This window comes from Lepus europaeus, chromosome 4, assembly GCF_033115175.1.
Source record: "Lepus europaeus isolate LE1 chromosome 4, mLepTim1.pri, whole genome shotgun sequence".
Lineage (NCBI taxonomy): Eukaryota > Metazoa > Chordata > Mammalia > Lagomorpha > Leporidae > Lepus > Lepus europaeus.
In genome coordinates, this window is record NC_084830.1 from 120138194 (window position 1) to 120159270 (window position 21077).

The following is a 21077-nucleotide window of genomic DNA, read 5'->3' on the forward strand; positions in this document are numbered from 1 at the left end:
ATGAAGACGAAAAGGGTCAAGTTGATGCCCAGATTTTGCCTGCATGCCAGAGTACCTGTTATTCACTGATGTGCACATCAGCTCTGTAGGGACAAGAACTGTGTCTGTGCCACTCATCCTTTGAGTATCTGTTAGGACAGCTTTCAGTTGGAAATGACAGATAAGAGGTTGCCTAAACCATTCTGTGGTGGTGGTTTGCCGAGTGAGAAGTGCAGAGGAAGCAGCCTCAGAGGCATCCGACAGCTCAGCCAAGTCCTGGGATGCAGGCCTTTCCTGAGGATACTTCTGTTCTTCCATCCCCACACCCACTGGCTCCCCCTGCCCAGGCTTGATCCTCCAGGCCCTCAACTCCAAATTCAAGGCAGGAAAATGGCAAAGAGGCCAGTCCCATCCAGGTCCCAGGCATGCCTGCACTTTTTATCGGGAAAACAAATGCTTTCTTAGAAGTACCCACCCTTTTTTTCACATCTTTTCCAGTTTGGGATCACAAGGATGTAGATGGCAAGGCGGGCAGCAGATAGGATTCTCCTGATCAATTGAGAACAAATAGGACTCATCACCAGGTTCAAAGTATTGCTGCAAGCAAAACTGATGTGCTATGAAAAAGGAAGAAAGAGATATATTGACCAAAAAAAAAAAAAAAAACAGTATCAGAAAGGCCTGGCACATAGTGAGTGCTCACTGACAGCAGACTCGGTGAATTAATGAGCACTTTAGTTTTGTCAAGGTGGAGTGAGGAGTACGGATTGGGGAGCAGGATCAAAGGGGAGAATGGAGGGGAGTAAAGGGTGGCATCTGCTTCCCATCGGTCCTTGGAATGGGTTTAAGTTCCACTGGTTGGAGAGCCAAGGGAAGGGCCTAATGGTCCCATCACCCATGAGCATCTTAGTGAACTTCTAGGTAAGGGTGATGGCTAAAAGCTGATGGTACTGCTACAAACGCCCAATGACAACAGGGCTTGGAGCTGAACACAGGCCCTTCTCGGGGTCATCACATGATCAGCAATACTCTGCCCATGAGAAATCAGAAGCTATAGCAGCATCTAGAGGGAGCCCGTTCAGCAGTCAGTGGGCTTGACCCGGTGGGAGCCAGGGGAGAAGAAGGGAGGAGAAGCTGCAGCTGCAGTTGTGAGTGCTCCTGGGTCGAGTCTGAGAAATCCGAGGAATTCCTGGAGGGGCACACACTGTCAGTCAAGCAGTGGGGGCTGTGCCAACAAAATCTGTATTTCCCAGACTAGTGACATTTGAGCTGCAAGTAGACAAGAGAGAGTTGGCTATAGCTTTGCCATAGAGGGATGCTGGCCTAACTAGATGCTCAGAGCAGTGACACCCCTGATAAGAAGCCTGTCTGGGCAGCCAGAATCAGACTTCTCTATTAGGATTCAGACAGAGCTGGGATCAGGGGGACTGTTGGCACTCATGACGCCCAATCCCCCTAGCTGGGCCTGGCAAAAGATGCACGGTCCTGTTGGTTCTGAGGGTCCATTCTCCTTTCTGGGCCTCAGTTTCCTCATTGGAAAGATGGAGGTATTTCAGTAGTCTCTAAGATCTGCTTAACACTGCTGTGTGGTGTTTAGTTAGCTAACACAAAAGGAGTGAAAGTGAAATCAGAGCCGCTAAGGAAGTGAATAACAACATGGCCCTTCTAAGAGGCAGCAGACACTCTCAGTGGTTGAGAATTCGTGCCCTGGGCTTGGCTGGATCTGGGTTCACCGCCAAGAGCTCTCACTTACTATCTGCCCTCAGTTGCTTTTTCACATCTGTGATGAGTTCCCCTTATGCACAAAATGGAGATAATAATACCACCGTCGGCCGGTGCCACAGCTCAATAGGCTAATCCTCCACCTTGCGGCGCAGGCACACTGGGTTCTAGTCCCGGTCGAGGTGCTGGATTCTGTCCCAGTTGCCCCTCTTCCAGGCCAGCTCTCTGCTATGGCCCAGGAGTGCACAGGAGGATGGCCCAAGTCCTTGGGCCCTGCACCTGCATGGGAGACCAGGAGGAGGCACCTGGCTCCTGCCTTCGGATCAGCGCGGTGCGCTGGCTGCAGCGCGCCGGCCATGATGGCCATTGGAGAGTGAACCAGCGGCAAAGGAAGACCTTTCTCTCTGTCTCTCTCCCTCTCTCTCTCTCTCACTATCCACTCTGACTGTCAAAAAAAAAAAAAAAAACCACCGTCATGAAAGTAGTTTTCAGAATAAAATATTAAACTCATATTGCTGCTAAAATAATTTGTTCATTTTGCCCAGCATAGAATAAGTGCTTCATAAATATCACTTTAAACAAACCAGAAAGACGAACCAAGCAATGTTCTGCCTCTAGAACTTCAGGGATCTCGGGATCTTGTTTTGGGTTTAAAAATCTTTGCTCCACCAACGGCAAAAAGGAAGACCTTTCTCTGTGTCTCTCTCACTATCCACTCTGCCTGTTAAAAAAAAAAAAAAAATCTTTGTTCCAAAAGACCTATCCCTATTCTTGCTGCCAACTTCACAAAGGGAGGGAGCCGGCACTGTCACACCTTCCTGAAAGTCGGATGGTCCTGGATTTTATTTGGGGCATTCCCCGGTTAAGCCTCGAGTCAGGGAGGTGTGAGCAGGCCCTCTATTCTGGAAGGATCCACCCTTCCTCCTCTCAGAGGCCATGTCTTGCTGGATGGTCACAAAAAAAGACTCTGCCCACTCACATTCAAAAACCTATTCATTAATGGGATGGAATTCACATTATGTGCCACTAATTACCCTAGGAAGGCAGTAAAAATTAATAAGGAACTACAGTTTAATTGTTCCATAATGACAGGGAGTTCCAAAGTACCCTCTTGAGTAATAAAATTAACATTTAAACTAGTTCAGTCAAAGAACTTTCTCTTAAATATAACTCTTCACTACTAGCATGGTTTCTTTATTGATTTTCTCTTTGGGTGGCTCTAAAATAGCATGAATTTAACTCTGAGTCCTACCTAGTGTTCCAGGAGACTGACTGCAGTGTCTACAGGATTTCAGGTGAACAAGAGGGCAGAAGGAAGCACACCTCTCACCACACACACACACACAGATACACACACACAGATACACACACATACACATACACACATACACACACATATACACACATACACATATACACAGAGACACACATACATACATACACATACACACAAATACACACACATACATACATACACATACTCACATACACAGACACACATACATACAAATACACACATACACATACACACATACACATACACACATGCACACACACCTAAAATTAGACTGTCATACATGTATTTAATTGAGGGCAGAGAAGCTTCTCAGAAGTCTGACTATTTCCCCAAAGAGACATGGAGGCTACCAATAGCCGCCAAAAAGCACTGTCCAGGTTAGGGATCAATACGATCTTGAAAGTGATATTTTTACTATGACACCATTCCTTCACATTTGAACTTGTATCAGTATTCTGGATCTTCTCTGTGCTTTTGTTTAAACTGTCTGTGAAAGGTGGAGTCTAATAGATGACTCCAACACTCAGCCTTCAAGCCACCCCAAGATAAGGGCCTCAGACACTGTGGAGCAGAGACCAGTCATGTGCCCCTGCTCTGAATTTTTGCCCAGAGAAATCATGAGAGGCACTAAGGTACTCCAAAAGCTCTTGGAAAACAGAATCAAAAGATGTATTTATTGGCCGGTGCCGTGGCTCAATAGGCTAATCCTCCGCCTGCGGCGCCGGCACACCAGGTTCTAGTCCTGGTCGGGGCACCGGATTCTGTCCCGGTTGCCCCTCTTCCAGGCCAGCTCTCTGCTGTGGCCCGAGAGTGCAGTAGAGGATGGCCCAACTCCTTGGGCCCTGCACCTGCATGGGAGACCAGGAGGAGGCACCTGGCTCCTGGCTTCGAATCAGTGCGGTGCGCCAGCCACAGCGCGCTAGCCGCAGCGGCCATTGGAGAATGAACCAACAGTAAAGGAAGGCCTCTCTCTCTCTCTCTCTCTCTCTCTCTCTCTCACTGTCCACTCTGCATGTAAAAAAAATTTAAAAAAAGATGTATTTATTGTGGTACACTCTGCCTTTCAAATAAATAAATCTGTGCAAAACAACTTTTGAAATCCACACAGAACTTTGTCATCATCGTATTTCCCATGAACTTTTGAAGCCCCTTCATATGAAAGTGTAATCATTCCTTTAAGCCCTGAATTTTGGAATTAACTATTACACAGCAACAGATGATTATGCAGGAGTGTTCACAGACATTGGGCCTCCCAGTTTTGGAATGAAAACCTGAGGTCCCCAAGGCCTCCTCCCATTCAGAACAGAGGAAACTACAGAGGGAGCCCAGCAGGGCCTGACTGTCCCAGCCACCAGCCTCCCCACACGCCCATCACCCTCAGAGCAACAGATCCCCCAAGAAGCTCTTTGGCCCTGAGCAATTTTAAGGTTGAAGGGTTTTCTTATAATTCACAGAGATAGTACTGAGCACAGTTTATCAACCTGGGATGTTGGCTAAGACTCGGCCTTGATAATCCCTTGATGTGGCCTTTCAGCAAGTCCCATTTCCTTGTGGCTCATTTCACACATGCTTGGGAGAGAGGAAAAGCCAGCAGAGAGGAAATGGCTGTGTTCTGGCGCTGGTTGTGCCCAATTCTCCACGTTTTGCCCCAAGTCCATACCCCAGGTCCGCTGTCCCTCACACCAGTCCCACTAATAATAACTCCAGGCCAGGCCAGCTATCTTCTTCTTCATCCATTCATTCACTATTTATCAAGTGCTTTCTGCATTAGGGGAGACAAACATTAAACAGCCAATCACACAAATAAGTGATTACATTTGTCTTAAGCACTTGAGAAACAAATACAGGGTCCGCTGAAGAGTCAGGGATGTCTAAAGTGAGACCTGAGAAATTAGAGAATTAGTGTAGCAAACGGAGGTCGGGCGCAAGCGTAAGGGAAGCAGTCAGCAAAAGGAGACTGTGGACAAAGGCCATGCAATAGAAGGAAACAGATGAGGGACCACTGCTGTGGCATAGTGGGTAAGGCCACCGCCTGCCATGCTGGTATCCCGTATGGGCATTGGTTCAAGTCCCAGCTGTTCCACTTCTGATCCAGATCTCTGCTAATGCACCTGGGAAGGCAGCCAAGGACGGTCCATATCCATGGGCCCCTGCTGCTACCTTGGAGACTGGGAAGAAGCTCCTGGCTCCAAACTTCAGATGGGCCCAGCTCTAGCCATTGCAGCCCTTTAGGGAGTGAATCAGCAGATGGAAGATACACACACACACACACACACACATATATATATATATCTTCCTCTCCTTTCTCTCTCTCTCTCTTCTCCCCCTCCATCTCTGCCTCTCTATAACTTTGCCTTTCAAATAAATAAATAAATTTGAAAAGGAGGAGAAAGAAGGAAGGAAGAAAAAAGAAAAAGAGGAAGAAGGAGGAGGAAAAGAGGAAGAGAGGAGGGAGGGAAGTAAAGAAGGTAGGAAGGAAGGGAGGGAGGGAGAGATGACAATGAGACCTAAAAAAGACCAGTCAGGACACTGGGAGCAGAAAGAGTGAGAGCGAGCACTAGCGAACACACCAAGCTCAGAAGCAGCCACCCAAGCACAGGGCCATATAAAGAGATTTTGTCTGCATCCTAACAACAGGCAGCTACAATAGTGTTTAAAGCAGGACAGTGACAGAGCCAAGTTTCATCTGCCCAATCATTCCAGTCTCCTAACCCCATTATCTCCTTCCTCTCTGTACTCTGGGCCACATTAAACTCCCACTGCAGTTAGGTGCCTGGGTATCTTTGTCTCCCACCAAACTGATGGCCTTTTGAGAGCAGGGACCATGTCTCATCCATATTTGTAACTCTATAGTAATCCCTTGCCTATCTTGGGATCAAACACAAGCTCCTTTTGCAATTCGCACAGCCTTGCTCCATTAATCCCTTGCCCACCACCCCAGGAGCTTCCTGAGTCACTCACCATGGTCCAGACACACTCAGCAGACACAGCACTTGCTTGGGGCTTTGCAAGATGCCCAGCTAGGTTAGGAGCCCTGCTAAATGTTCTGAGAACAAGACCCTAACTAAATATTCTCAGAGCAATGAATTCTCCCCCACTGGAGCATTTACCAGCATTTATATCACTACTTGTACATATTGTTGATTCAATATCTATCTCCTCTCCAAGACTGTCAGTTTCATAATGGCAGGGAACTCATCTGCCTTGACCATCAGCACAGCCCCAGTACCCAGCACTGTGACACACTTAGCTGATATCTGACAAAATGAGTGAGAATTCACAAAAAGATGAACAACTACTGAGCTGATGCATGATCCCAGCGGCCACCCTGGCCAATTCAACAGCTGATGTGGGACACCTCTCTTTTATCATCCTTGAGCATCCTCACTGGCATGCACCGAGAGAAATCAGTGTTAGCAAAGACTTTACACGATAAATGGAAAGTGGAAATGGGTGGAGGCCAGGAAGGCATTTCTGGAAATCTCTGAGTAGCTATTATCTTAATCCTTCTGCCAAGCAAGAGGAGGAAAACTGGCAAACACCCATGCTCAGTCAATGGTTCATGTCAAGGCCAATGTGCGCAGGACTTTTGCTGCACTTGTAATCTCCCCAAGTCCAGAGTGTCTCAAAGTCTTTAGCAGGAACTAACAAGTCCAGACACAGGCCTGTAAGTCAGTGTTTTTAAACCACCTCTAGTGAAGGTTTTCTTTTCATTTTCAATCCGTCACTGATCAATTCCTTATAAAATACAGAAATGAAACACTTGAATATGGCAGCAATGTCAAATCGCTAAAAAGTTTCTAAAGTCTTTCTCCTCATTTCTGTTCTCATCTCATCATAAGTAACAAATATTTTGTAGAACTGGATCCAATGGCAAACCACAGTAGCCCTATTCTAGGTCAGTACTGATGCTCCCACTGGCCCATTCCTTAACCATGGCAGACATTGCTAATGGACTGCCACACAGTTTCCCACAGAGACCACATTTACTTTCCAAATCCTACTCGTCCCAGTGTACAAGACTACCACCATTATGCAAACAATTAAGGAGCATGGGAAATAAATCTTATTTACCATAGCTGTTCTATAGGCTCCATATATATCATGGCATATCTATGTCCATGATAAAGAAGTGCTTGAATATGTGTTTGCAGCCTAATGAAAACTCCAGAGAAAGGCCATCTCATCAAAGGCAGCCTCTCATGTTCATTCTTATGCAGCTTGAAATACCTTTCATTACTACACACCAAGAGGGGCTAGTTTACCCTGAAGATGGCAGCTTAACCCCTGTCCCATGACAATGTCATCACAGGAGAACCAGTTCAAGTCCTGGCTGCTCCACTTCCAACCCAGCTCCCTGCTAATATACCTGGGATAGCAGCAGGAGATGGCCCATGTGCTTGGCCCTGCCATCTACATGGGAGACCTGGAAGGAATTCCAGGCTCCTACCTTCAGTCTGTCCCAGACCTGGCCATTATGGCCATTTAGCGAGTGAAGTAGTGGATGGAAGAGCTCTCTCCCTCTCTCTCTGTAATGCTGACTTTCAAATAAATAAAAATAAATAAATCTTTAAAAAATAAATTAAAAATAATACCAAAAGAAGGTGCAGCAATCTATACTAGACTCAGAAACTTCTGGTGTGTTCTCAGATATGTGCTGTACAGTCTTATCTGAGAATCTAAAGTCGCTGGCCCTTTGTTTCTTGACTTTTTCTCTCTTCGAGTTCTCCATTCCCATAGCTGACCTGCTTTGGTTTTAAGTGGTCACAAGGGCTTGAACAGCGGATTGTTTCACTTCTCATTACCTCTTTGTCAAAGCAATGAGGGTTTTCATGCCTCCCACGCACCATCGTTTCCTAGCAAGCAAGATTAAAAGCTCTTCTCTGTTAGCCATCAAGCTGTGACCCAAGCTTCCTTGGAGAGGCCAAGGAAGAAGAATCCACAAGAGGAAGAGAATTGATCTGTTGTCTCTGCATCTCAGACCTGAAGCTCTCTCTACAGAAAGACAAAGCTCACTTTGAACATATTCTCTCAACTTCACCTGTAAAGTCCCCTTCGAAAAGCTTTTGCAACTTCTTGTTGGACACTGCGCACCACAGAATCTGTAGACTATTAGAGCTTCAATGGGCCTCACACAGCATCTGTGTAATCCAAAGCCCTCTTTCGACACGGAGGAACCAAATGAAGTCCGTCCTGGGAGTCAGAAGAGCTGGGCTCTTGCACCGCGCCAGTGGATGGCCTGTGAAAAGCAAACTCACTTCTCGGGGACTGTTTCTAAGGAAAACTGATGAGAACCTTAAAATGGGATGGCTGTGACTTGCCATTAAAGGGGATGATGGGTGCAAAATACTTTGGAGACAAAACACCACACAAATGTTGGGATGTCCACTGTCCTGGAGGATCACAGCAAAGCACAGACAAGTGTCCAAATGGAGTACCTGGGCAAGAATCCTTCCCTCTGCCCCTTGACAAAGACCCTTCTGGCTACCAGGGAGGCAGAATGATGTTGAGGAAAAGCAACAGGAGGTCTTGGCTGATTTTTAGTCCAAGCAAGACAATAGTAGCTTGAACCAAGATGGTGACTGTGAAAGGAAAACACAGACAAGATCACTTATGAGGAAAATCATCAGAATTAGGTGAAAGATTGGATATGGGAAGAGAGGGAGGGGGCATGTGTTCAGGGTGATGTCTCTGGCTTATTTAATGAGAGTTGCTGTCACTGGATGGGATAAGAAACACCAGAAGAGATCCAGGTAGACAGGGCACTGAGGGACACCCCTGTTGATGTCCAGTATGTTGAGCTTAAGGTGCCTTTGAGACATTCAAGGGCAGGTGTCAGACAGGCCATCGGAGGTGATGGATTTGTGTGGCAGAAGACATGAAAAGTTAAGGGTGTACGTGGAGGTGCGGACTGAAGTTACAGGAGGGTGAGATCACATGGGGAGAGAATACAGGATAAGAAAGAACCGGGCCTGGGGCCAAGCCTTGAGGACCCACAGCATTTCACGGCCAATGAGGCTGAACCTCAAGAGTAACAGAGGCGGGGCCAGAGAGATGGAGGGGAAAAGAGAGTCGTGCTCTCAACCAAGGAAGGAATAAATGGCCAGCAGTAGGCCGGCGCTGTGGCTCAACAGGCTAATCCTCCACCTTGCGGCGCCAGCACACCAGGTTCTAGTCCCAGTCGGGGCGCCAGATTCTGTCCCGGTTGCCCCTCTTCCAGGCCAGCTCTCTGCTATGGCCCGGGAAGGCAGTGGAGGATGGCCCAAGTCCTCGGGCCCTGCACCCGCATGGGAGACCAGGAGAAGCACCTGGCTCCTGGCTTCAGATCAGCGCGGTGCGCCGGTCGTGGCGGCCATTGGAGGGTAAACCAGTGGCAAAGGAAGACCTTTCTCTCTGTCTCTCTCTCTCTCACTGTCCACTCTGCCTGTCAAAAAAAATAAAAAAGAAATAAAAGAAATGGCCAGCAGTAGCAATGGCTGATAAGGGTTCAGTCAGGACTGAAAAACGTCCCTCAAAGAGCAGTGGGCGCCAGCAGTGCCCTTTCGAAGTCCTCTCCAGGCATGGTTCTTTCCTGCTCTTTGCCCCGTTACCTCACCAAGCTTCAAAGTGGACCTTCCATTGTGGGGGCAAACTAGTCCTCCTGGAGTCTTCAAACATAGGGGCTCCTTCTGCCTGCTGGCTCTGGGCTGCAGCTAAGACGGCACTCCATCCTACAGGCTAACACGCCCGACAGACCAGATTTATCTAATCACAGAAAGCAATTATGCAGCAGACCTATTAATACCCACTCACCTGGGCTCATGTCAGACATCATTAATGGATCAGAAGTCTCTGAGGGTCACTCTGTCTCGGTAGCCTTTTCAGTCTGGAACCCCAGGTCCCCCACCCAACTCCATCGCCCATCTTCCCCAGAGGGAGGCAAGACTGGAGCGATGAGACACGTCCCGGTGTCAGCTCCCCTTTGTCCCTGGCTGGTGGCTGTGTGCAGCCAGCCATCAGACTGTTGCAGCTGTTCCCAATATTGATGTGACTCACAGGGGTTTGCTTTGGAAATCAAAGCCTGGGGCCTGTCGGCTTTATCTAAAAAGCAGGCCCTGCTCCACTGGAGAAGGGGAACAACTCGGCACACAGCTGTCCCATTTGTTTGGTTGTTCCTGCCACACAGAAACACCGACAGGTGGCCCCCAAACGTGGATGGTGCTCGAGGCTAATAAACAGAGGAGCAGGCGATGCTGGAGGCTGCTTTGCCGTCTGCGTGGTTTCTATCTGGCCATCTTGTGACCGCGTTGCTGCCCCAGTGTGGCCACTGACCTGGGGAAATTCTGTCCGAGAAGGATGCAGACAGGGGAGGGACCTGGGGGAGGGTGGACAAGGTGAAAAGGCTGCTGCAGGGTACAGGATGGGGGTCAGAGCACACATGTCCAATAAGCAATCAGACGAGGACGGTGGGCATGCTTTGGAGACTCACAGATGTGTGGGAGACAGTGCCAAAACCTATAATAGGGAACAATATTCTAGTCCGCAAGTTTCCCAGCATGCAGGAGTAGGAAGTCCTCCTCTTGTTCTGCCTTCACGCCTACGCTCAAAAGTCCTGCCACAGGAAAGAGGGCCGTGGGCGAGAGATCAGAAAATCTGGATTCTGGCTTGGCACTCTGGTGTAGCGGGTAAAGCAACCATCTATAACACTGGCATCCCATTTGGGCACCGGTTCGAGTTCCAGCTGCTCCTCTTTAGATCCAGCTCCCTACTGATGGCCTAGGAAAACCTGCAGAAGATGGCCCAAGTGCTTGTGTCCCAGCTATCTACGTGGAAGACCTGAAAGAAGCTCCTGGATCCTGGCTTCAGCCTGGCTCAGCCCCAGGCACTGTCACCATTTGGAAAGTGAACCAGTGGATGGAAGATCTCTCTCCCTCCCTCTCTGTAACTCTGAATTTCAAATAAATAAACCTTGAAGAAGAAGAAGAAGAAGAAGAAGAAGAAGAAGAAGAAGAAGAAGAAGAAGAAGAAGAGGAGCTTGCTAAGTGTGAATGGCAGGAGCATCATGAAGCAGCCATTTAGTGCTGATCAGACAGCTGTGAAAAGTCTCCATGGGAATGGGGGAGGGGGTATCCAAGTAGAGCAGGGCCTCACCCCTGCTGGCTCCTCCCCTTCTACATTTGGACTAACTTGCCTGGGAATGAGAATCCTAGAAACTGGGGCTGCCAGTGAAAGGCGGCTTTTATATAGGACTTGGTGGTTGCTCGTTCTGATTCATTTGGGTGTTTTGTCTTCGTGATGCTGCATGGATGTGGAAGGGGGATGTGATCTTGCATCTTCCGCAGTCCAAGGCATCAGGAGGAGCGTAGACAGAAGCAGGGGTCCTCAGCGACCCAGTGCCATTGGGCCACTGCTAGAATAAGACTTGTGGCTTTAGGCCACAGCCCCCCTCTTGAAGGCACCCGAGAGGGCACCTGGTCTGGGTGTGTGCCACGTTCTACAGGCACAAGGCAGAGAGAGGGGAAGGGAGCTGCAGAACAACACTGCGGCACAGCAGATGAAGCTCCATGGAGCATCCCATAGCAGTGTTCCAGCTCGAGTCCTGGCTGCTCCACTTCCCATCCAGCTTCCTGCTAATGTGCCTGGGAAAGCAGAGAATGTGGACCCAAGTACTTGGACCCCTGTAGTCACGTGGGAGATCAGGAAGCAGATCCGGGCTCCTGGCTTTGGTCTGGCCCAGACCTGGCTACAGTGGCTATTTGGGGAATAAAACAGTGGACAGAAAATCTCTCTCTTCTCTTCCCTCTTTCTTTCTCTCTCTCTCTCTCTCTCTGCCTTTTTTTTTAAAGATTTATTTATTTATTTGAAAGACAGAGTTACAAAGAGAAGTAGAGAGAGAGAAGTCTTCCATCCGCTGGTTCACTCCCCAGTTGGCTGCAACAGTCAGAGTTGTGCTGATCTGAAGCCAGGAGCCCAGAGATTCTTACAGGTCTCCCACATGGGTGCAGGGACCCAAACATTTGGGCCATCTTCTACTGCTTTCCCAGGCCATGGTAGAGAGCTGGATCAGAAGCGGAACAGCCGGGACTCAAACCGGCACCCATATGAGATGCTGGCACTGCAGGCAGCAGCTTTACCTGCTACGCCACAGCACCAGCCCCTCTCTCTCTCTCTACCTTTCAAATAAATAAATAAATATTTTTCCCCAAATAAAAAAAAAAAAAAAAAACAGATCACCTCTCACTCCCAGAGCAGTCCTGTCCCTGCCCTGCTCTCCAGCGGCAGCCTGGTGAGCCAGTGCCATGAGGTCCAGGACTCCAGGATAAGAGAGGGCTTAATCTGAGAATCAGGAGAGTCAATTCGCACAGACACTCATCAAGTTTCCTCTATTAGAGCCAAAAGCCTCATTCCCCTTCAAAGACAACGAGGACACGGGCTGTCGCGATGCGACGCCAGAGAGCCGCGAGCCCTTCTTTCACCGCTTGCCAAAGTCTCACCCTGAGCTCTTTGTTCCTTTGTGTTAAGGCGGATTCAGCTGCTGCAACGAGAAGCTGTGTGAGTCAGGAAAACAAATTCCCTCAGCACGAAAGAGCTCCCCAAATTAGAAATGACACAAACAGGCACCAAAGGGGGCAGCTCTACCTCCTGGATTCTTTGAATCAGAAGGGACATTTCGCATCAGGCCATCCTCTCCTAAAGGACTAATTCGGGCCCAGAGACATCGGTTTCCTGAGCAAGGTCACACAGCACATTGGAAACCAGGCCTTGGGCCATCTGACTCCTGTGCACATCCTACAGGATGTCTCATCTAATACCTGCAATGCTCTGTTGTAGGGGCAGCAGAAATCGCCCCCATCAAAAAGCCCCTTTTAAAAATGTCTTCTTGGGGGGCCAGAATGCTGGCGCAACAGGTTAAGCTGCCACCTGTGATGCCAGCATCCCATACGGGCGTGTCCTGGCTGCTCCACTTTCAACCCAGCTCCCTGCTAATGTGGCTGGGAAAGCAATGGAGGATGGTGCAAGTGCTTGGATCCTTCCACTCGTGTGGGGTCCTGATGGAGTTCTAGGCTCCTGGCTTCAGCTTGGCCCAGTCCTGGCCTCTGCAGCCACCTCTCCCTCTCTCTCTCTCTCTCTCTCTCTCCTCTCTCTCTGGAACTCTGCCTTTAAAGTGAATACATAAAATCTTTAAAAATGTCTTTTCTGGCACTACCATCTGTGGCGATCACCCCGTGCAGAATGAACTCATCACGGTTAGGAGACCTGGTGTATCTGAATCGCGACCTGCGGAGCTGCCGCACGGAACTTGCTGCACCCCACACCAGCGCAGGCCCGGAGAGACCATCCCTGAGTTACCGCGCACTTTGCTTCCTGCCCAGGTCTGCTTCCTTTGCCTTGGTGCTCCTGCCCCCTAGAGGCGACAAAGTTTACTGCAGTCCCATTCATCTGCAGAGGGCAAGTTCAATGAAACGAGGTGAGCACATAGTTTTGAGGAATGATAGAGGGAACCTGCATCCTCCAAAAACGCAGGCCTCCTTAGGGTGGGAAAACAAATTTGGCCTCACACACACATGCCACCAACTAGACTTCAGCCCATAACAGATTCGAAACTGGGCACCAAGGACCCTAGGCTGAAAAATAGGTTATATAACTGACTCTGTCTCCTGGAATCTACTGGAAGGAACTGGACAATTTTAAAAAGATGAGAGAGGGTGGGGCAGGCACTTGGCCTAGCAGTTAGGATACCTGCATCCCATGTCAGAGGGCCTGGGTTAGAGGCCTGGCTCCAGTCCCTGACTCCAGTTTCCTGCAATGTATATCCTGGGGGCAGGGGGGGAGCAGCAGTGGTGTGTCAAGTAATTGGGCTCTTGCCATCCATGCAGGAGAGCTCCTGGCTTTGGCTCCAGTTTTGCCCCAGCTGTTGCAGGAATTTGTGGAGTGAACCAACACGTGAGATCTACCTCTCTCTCTCTCTCTCTCTCTCACCAATATTTTTAATCCATTTTTTAAAGCTTTGCTTATTTATTTATATTTGAAAAGCAGAGAGACAATAGAAAAACAGATGTTCCATCTGCTGATTCACTCCCCAAATAGCCACAACAGCTAGGGCTGGGCCGGGCCAAAATCAGGAGTTCAGAACTCCATCTGGGTTTCCCTTGTGGGTGGCAGGGACTCAAGGACTTGAGCCATCTGCTGCCATCCCAAGGTGCACATTCCCTGGAAGCTGGACCAAACCAGGCACTGCAACATAGGATGTGGGCAACCCAAGTGGCCTCTTAGCTGCTGTGCCAAATGCTTACTCCCACCAAGTTTAAAGAAATAAATAACTGACAAGAGGAAGACACTGATTTCTGGTGCCCCCAACAAACACTGCAATGAATGAATTGAAAGTCCAGCTTCCTTGAGCCCAACTTTGCAGAGGCTACACCCAGTGTTCAACCTCCTAGTTACCACGCCCAAACCCCTAGCTCAGCTAACGCCCACTTCTTCTGCCCCTCTCAGCTTAGGGCCTCCCTCTGACCCAACAGGTGACCCAGCTTCTTCTCCCATGGCATCAGGTCTCTGCAGGCCTGAGACTGGTCACAGTCCCTAACTTCATGTCCTGTCGATTGAAAGGCTGCCCATGAGGGTGGGCTCTGTGGCTGCTGCCTTGTCTACTCTGCTACCTGTGCCCCTGGAACAGTGATTAGCCCCTGGGGGGCCCTCAATGAAAACTTTTCAGTGAAAGGAATGGAGTCATGAGTGTTCCCTGAATGCCCGAATCCTACTCGTTTACAGACCGCACAGACAGACCTCGCCTCAGTGGAGAAAGCGGACACAGCATCTGTGGGCCCTGCAGAGCCCACTACAGGAACAGCACTTCTCTCCTCTGCCTCGCGGTCCCTCCAGCAGGCAAAAGGCACATCATGGGGTAGAGACCTCCCTTGAATAGCACCCCAAACATTCACCCCGGGACAGGTAACTGGGCAGGTGTTTCGAATGTCTCCCACTTCTTCACGGTCGGCCTGTGCCTGCCCAAGGCCTGCCACCTGCAAGGCAAGCAGCTTGAGAGGCTACAGAGACATCAGGGGCCCTGTCCTCCAGTGTGCCCTTGGGTGGCCACTCCCCGCACTGTGGCCTCACCGTGCCATTTGTCCAAAACAGGATCTTGGCTCTGTAACTTCAAAGTCATAGCTTTCAGGCATGAGAAACCCCGACCTAAACCAACATGAAGACGGGGAAAGAAAGATACTGCTTATGAAGCTGTGCAGCCATGGGTTCTTCTGCACTGGCTCAGGCCGGGCTGTGGAGCAATGCCACGGAGCCTGGTGTCCCTTCCCCACCCTTCAGCACTGCTGGCCTCTGTGTCTGTTCCACTTGCAGGCAGGTGATCTCCCCGGCTCTAAGCTTTCATCCACACTGCAGAGCCACCAAGGAGCTCTCTCGGGAGCAGGAGGAAGCGATCCCCAAACCACCTCTCCCTGGTGCCCCGTGGGCCACAAGCTAATCCACGGGCCCATCAGGGGAGGACTCCTATGAATCCCAGGGACCAATGCTGTCAGCGGCCACACCCTCAGGGAGATAAGCAGGAAGCACTCTCCCAACAGCCACCTGACACAGTGGAGGAAGCTTGAAGAACTCTTCCAGCTTCTTTTAACCCTGACGTGACTTGGATTTGCAGACAGAGAAACGCACAGGAGCATAAAACCCGGGAAACTCCCTGAGGTATCGCCACCCTTAGGCGTTCAGAACACGTCAGTGCCAAATGAGACCCCTCACCCATTCTGAAGGGGGAGTGACATCAGCAGCCCTACGAAGTAAGCAGTGACTCTGTCCTTCCAAAAGACGCGAGGCAGGAAACGAATGACATGTTGATAACACCACTAAAATGGAACATTTCTGTTTCCCAAAAAGACAGACACTGTCAGTGAGATTCATTAAAAAAAAATCTTATTAAACTTTCCCTTTCACTGCTTCTTTGTATCTCTGGTTGAAATGGAGCAGGATGCAGGTTGCCATGGTGATGGCTGAATTTTAAATAACAGGGCTCGGGAGCTCTGGCTGCTGGGTGTACCGCCGCAGGCAGGAAATGATGGGGGAAGGAAAGAAGCAGAGAGTAGGAAAAGACAGAGAGCAGCTGCCCGGCTCAGGCCAGGACACTGTAACTTCTCCAACTTATTTTCCTTGCGTGAAAACAATCCCCAGCGAGGGGCAGGTGCTGTGGCCTCACAAGTCAAGCTGCCACCTGCAACGCTGGCATCCAAGACAGGTGCCAGTTCGTGTCCCGGCTGCCCTACTTTGGATGCAACTTCCTGCTAACGCCCTGGGAAAAGCAGCAGAGGATGGCCCAAGTGTCTGGACCCCTGCCTCCCATGTGGGAGACCCAAAAGACACTGCTGGCTCTTGGTGTGCCTCTGGGTAGTAAACCAATGCATGGGAGATCTCTCCGTCTCTCTCTGTAACTCTAACTTTCAAATAACAAATTTTTTTTATTTATTATTTTTTTTTTGACAGGCAGAGAGGTCAGTGAGAGAGAGAGACAGAGAGAAAGGTCTTCCTTTGCTGTTGGTTCACCCTCCAATGGCCGCCGCGGCTGGTGTGCTGCGGCCGGCGCACCACGCTGATCTGATGTCAGGAGCCAGGTGCTTCTCCTGGTCTCCCATGGGGTGCAGGGCACAAGCACTTGGGCCATCCTCCACTGCACTCCCGGGCCACAGCAGAGAGCTGGCCTGGAAGAGGGGCAACCGGGACAGAATCCGGCGCCCCGACCAGGACTAGAACCCGGTGTGCCGGTGCCGCAAGGCGGAGGATTAGCCTAGTGAGCCGCGGCGCCGGCCCAAATAACAAATATTTTAAAAATAATAAGAATGCCCAAGAATCACAGACCCCAACTTCTTTACAGCATGAGAGAAGAAGCCCCATATGCAAACAGACAGAACCTTAGAAGTCACCCTCTCCATCCCCTACCTGACTCTGGTGTCAAACAGATGTCTCCTACACTTACACATTTCCCACTAACAATGGGCACAGCCCACCCATGTTTTAGACGGGCTACTGGAAATTGGACCCTAAGAGAAATGTCCAAAGAGCTAGAGAACTGAGTGCCAACAACCCATGGATTTCTCAAAGGAAGAGGAATTTAAAGTTAAGCCCAGTAACTGCCCATTCAAACAGCTCGAGCCACAAATTCCAGTTCTGCTCTTCTCTCTAGAACCATCTAAGAGCAAACGGAGAGATTTAGGAAGCGGTGAGTTCTCCGTGGTAAGATGGAGTGAAGCAGGCGTTGGCCAGGGAGAAGCTGGCCAAGATGTTTTTCAATACTTTCCAGCATCAGAGAGGCACGGTCCTGCCAAACAAGGTTCAGCAAATCTGTGCAGCAAAGAACCCCGCCCAGCACCTGCTACACTCCCAAGTCAGGAAAGGGGAGAACAGAGGCCAGGCAGAGAAAACCAGCAACCGGGAGCCCGGAAGTCACCTTGACACCTAAACACCATGGGAACTGACCCTGGACAGAGACAGTCTGGTCTCCAGGGCCTCTGCCTGCTGCTGCAGCAGTTTAGAAAGGACTTCTACTCTCCACCCAGATGACAGGCAGCCATGCCAGATTGGTCAGGGAATCGCTCCTGGAAGTTAAACAGTAATAGGAATACAGGCCAAGCACCCCTAATCCAAAGTGCTCCACAATCCCAAGCTTTCCAAGGGCTGACTTGATGCCACACATGGAAAACCCCACACCCGACCTCCCGTGAGAGGTCAAAGTCAAACACGGAGCACCAGCAATATCGTATTACATTACCTCCAGGCTGCGGGTGTGGGCGGATCTGAAGCAAAGTGAATTCTGTGTTTAGACTTGGGTCCTATCCCGAAGACACCTCATTATGTACTTGCAAAGATTCCAAAATCTGAAAAAACTCATAAACACTTCTGGTCCTCAACACTTCAGATAAGAGATGTTCAACATATGACAATAATAGTATAAGCAAAGCCTTTGTCTTGTAGCTGAGAAAACCTGACACGTCCTCAGAAACCAGGCAAGCTGAGAATCCCTGGGAGTGGGGAAGAGCCAAGAGGAACGGGGTCCCTGGCTTCTCATCTGCACCCACTGCGACATGTCCCATGCAGCAGGCCTGACAACTGGTAGCTGCAGGCCTAGGCTACCCCTAAGCATAGCCCAGAAAGATCAGGGCAGCAAGGAAAGCCAGGAGAGTGAGATGGAGGCGTCCCTGCACTGCACAACCAGGCCACCCTCCAGTGCAAAGCTGAAAACTCACAGAGCCACAGACACCAAGGAGCCAGAAGGCTCCTGCCTTGGCCCATCCTTGGCATCTAAGACCCATCTGCTGCAGACGTACCGGCCTCTCTTTGCAAAGGCAAGCTCAGATCCCAAACCACCCTTCTGTCCCTGTGAAGCCTCCAGAGCCACGTAGGACATGAAAAGGAAGCTTATTTTTTTCTTCTTTTTTTTTTTAGGATTCATTTATTTGGGGCTGGCACTGTGGCATACTGAGATAAGCCTCCACCTGCTGCACCAGCATCCCATATGGGTGCTAATTCTAGTCCCAGCTGCCCCTCTCCCCATCCAACTCTCGCCTAATGGCCTGGGAAAGCAGTAGAAGATGGTCCAAGTGCTTGGGTCCCTGTACCTATATGGGAGACCCAGAGGAAGCTCCTGGCTCCTGGCTTAGGATCACTCAGCTCCAGCAATTGTGGCGATTTGGGGAGTGAATCAGCAGACAGAAGATCTCATTCTCTGTCTCTCCCTCTCTCTGTCTGTAACTCCACCTCTCAAGGAAATAAATAAAATCTCAAAAAAAAATATTTATTCACTTATTTGAAAGGCAGAGAGAGGGAGAGACAGAGAGAGAAAGATATTCCCCAAATGGCTGCAATGGCCATGGCTGGACCAGGTATTTGGGCCATCTTCTACTGCCTTCTCAGGCCCATTAGCAGAGAGCTGTTTTGGAAGTGAAGTAGCCTGGACTCAAATCAGTGCCCGTATCGGATGCTAGCATCATAGGCAGCTGCTTAGCCTGCTGTGCCACAACACCGGCCCCAGATTATTTTTCAGGGCATGTCTTTTCTTGAGTTGTTCTTGCACACATAGGCTGCCTTTTCAGAGAATGCACTCAGTGCTCCTCTCTGGAACACACAGAGAATCTTCCCTTTGTCCACCTGATGTCAGGGGAACGAAGTCCTAGCTCTATTCTGCCAGCAACGATGAAGCAGCACAATATCAGACTGGGTCTAAACATCTTTGCCTGTTCCTGGAGCTGTGAAGTGGGGTTGTTAAGACACTGTGGGGGGCCTGCACTGTGGTGTAGTGGGTAAAGCTGCCACCTGCAATGTCAATGTGGGCATTTGGGAAGTGAACCAGCTAGCATTACAGCATAGCCCATTAAGCCACCGCCTGCAATGCTGGTATCCCATCAAGTTCCAGATACTCCACTTCAATCCAGCAGCAGCAGATGGCCAAGTACTTGGGCCCCTGCCTCCAACATGGGAGACCCAAATGGAGCTCCAGGCTCCTGGTTTCAGCCTGGCCCAGCCCTGACCAGTGTGGCCATTTGAGGAGTAAACCAATAGATGGAAGTTCTCCCTCAGACTCTCCCTCTCACTCTGTAATTCTGCCTTTTGAATAAAATAAAATAAAGCTTAAGAAAAAACAGAGACTAGGAAATAAGCCAGAGGACAATAACTCGCCCACAGTCCTGCGGTTACATCTGCAGCCTTCTGACTCCAGAGCCAGGACCTTTAACCAGGTTTGCTATTGATATTCATGATTCTCCATGCAGCTTCCCACGGTGTTTGCTGGATGATCAGACTTCCTCCAACCTCTGCTGCAATACTGCAGTCCCTGCCTTTGCTCAAGACAATTCAATGAGGGTCTAGATTCTAGATCTTTAGGGTAAGCAAGCAAATCCCAAGCTGGAATCCTCATCCTAGAAGACTGGGTGTGTTGCTTGGCAGAGATGAGGATCCCACAGCCGCTTCTCACTTAAGAGGTGCTCTGTGAGCAAGCCACAAACACAGTTTGTTGTGGCCCCACCCCCACTGTCACCATGGCAATAAGGGGGCCTGGGTGCCGGCCTCAGTCCCTGTTCCTGACTTGCAGAGCCTCCCTACTCACACTTCCCCTTTCCTGCCCCTCTTCGCTTTCCTGTAGCCTTCCCTGCTCTCTACAATGTCTGCCAGCTGGGTGCAGGAAGCCCCTCCTTTTTTAAAATTTCAATTAACATAAAATACTTGTACAAGTTTGTGAGGTGCAGTAGAATATTGCAACATATATATACAGTGTCAAGTGAGCAAGTCAGGCAATTTCCTCATCCTTACACTTGGAGCCTGCACTGCCTCTCTCCCAGTTCCTCATGCAGTAGATCAGGGGGCACTTATGAGCTACTGATGCCCCCTATGCCGTAGGGCACTGGAACCTATTCCTTCTACACAACTGTGTTTGGGTGCCTCTTACCCAACCTTCCCCATCCACCCACCCTCCTCTCTTCCCAGCCCTGGTCATCACTACTCTAAGTGCAAATGCACTTAACCCCCATGTAGAAGAGAGAACATATTCCAAAGTGTTGAGTTCAGTTCAGGGCAGCTGCCCTGTTCATTAAACTCCGGGACATTGAAAGGGGTTAGGAGAACTGGTTAGAAAGCATCACTCTATTCATTTGCCTCCCAGCCTATAACAATGGGGAAAAAAATGAAGAGAAAGAGAGAGAGAGGGAGAACACACAGCATTTGCCTTTCTGTTTCTGGCTTATGTCATTTAACATAATGACCTCAGTTCTGTTCATTTTATTGCAAATGCCAGAATTTCATTCTTTTGTATGGCTGAATAATATTCTAAAGTGTGTGTATATACTAGGTTGTTGCCTATGATAACTGGTGCAGCCTTTCTTTGAACACCACCAGAGACAAGCAGCTCACTACCTAGCAAGCCCAAACCTTTCTCACTCCACCCTTAGCCACTTACTAAGTCTCCCTTCTATAGCTCTGAAATCTAGCTCCCTGTTTTCCCCCGACCACTAATTCTAGCACTGTCTTCTGGCTGTCATGACACACCTCCTACCAACTCCTTCAAGTGGAGACCACTCTCATGCCCTGCCTGGGTCTTCCCTAGGCGAAT

At 49.6% G+C, this 21077-nt stretch overlaps 1 non-coding gene across 1 annotated transcript; it reads left to right on the top strand.

Moving 5' to 3' along the window:
* The first annotated feature begins 20516 nt into the window (after nucleotides 1-20516).
* On the top strand, nucleotides 20517-20639 carry LOC133758958 (small nucleolar RNA SNORA36 family). The gene has a single exon (XR_009865855.1). It is a non-coding gene; the product is annotated as a small nucleolar RNA SNORA36 family (small nucleolar RNA).
* The last annotated feature ends 438 nt before the right edge of the window (nucleotides 20640-21077 follow it).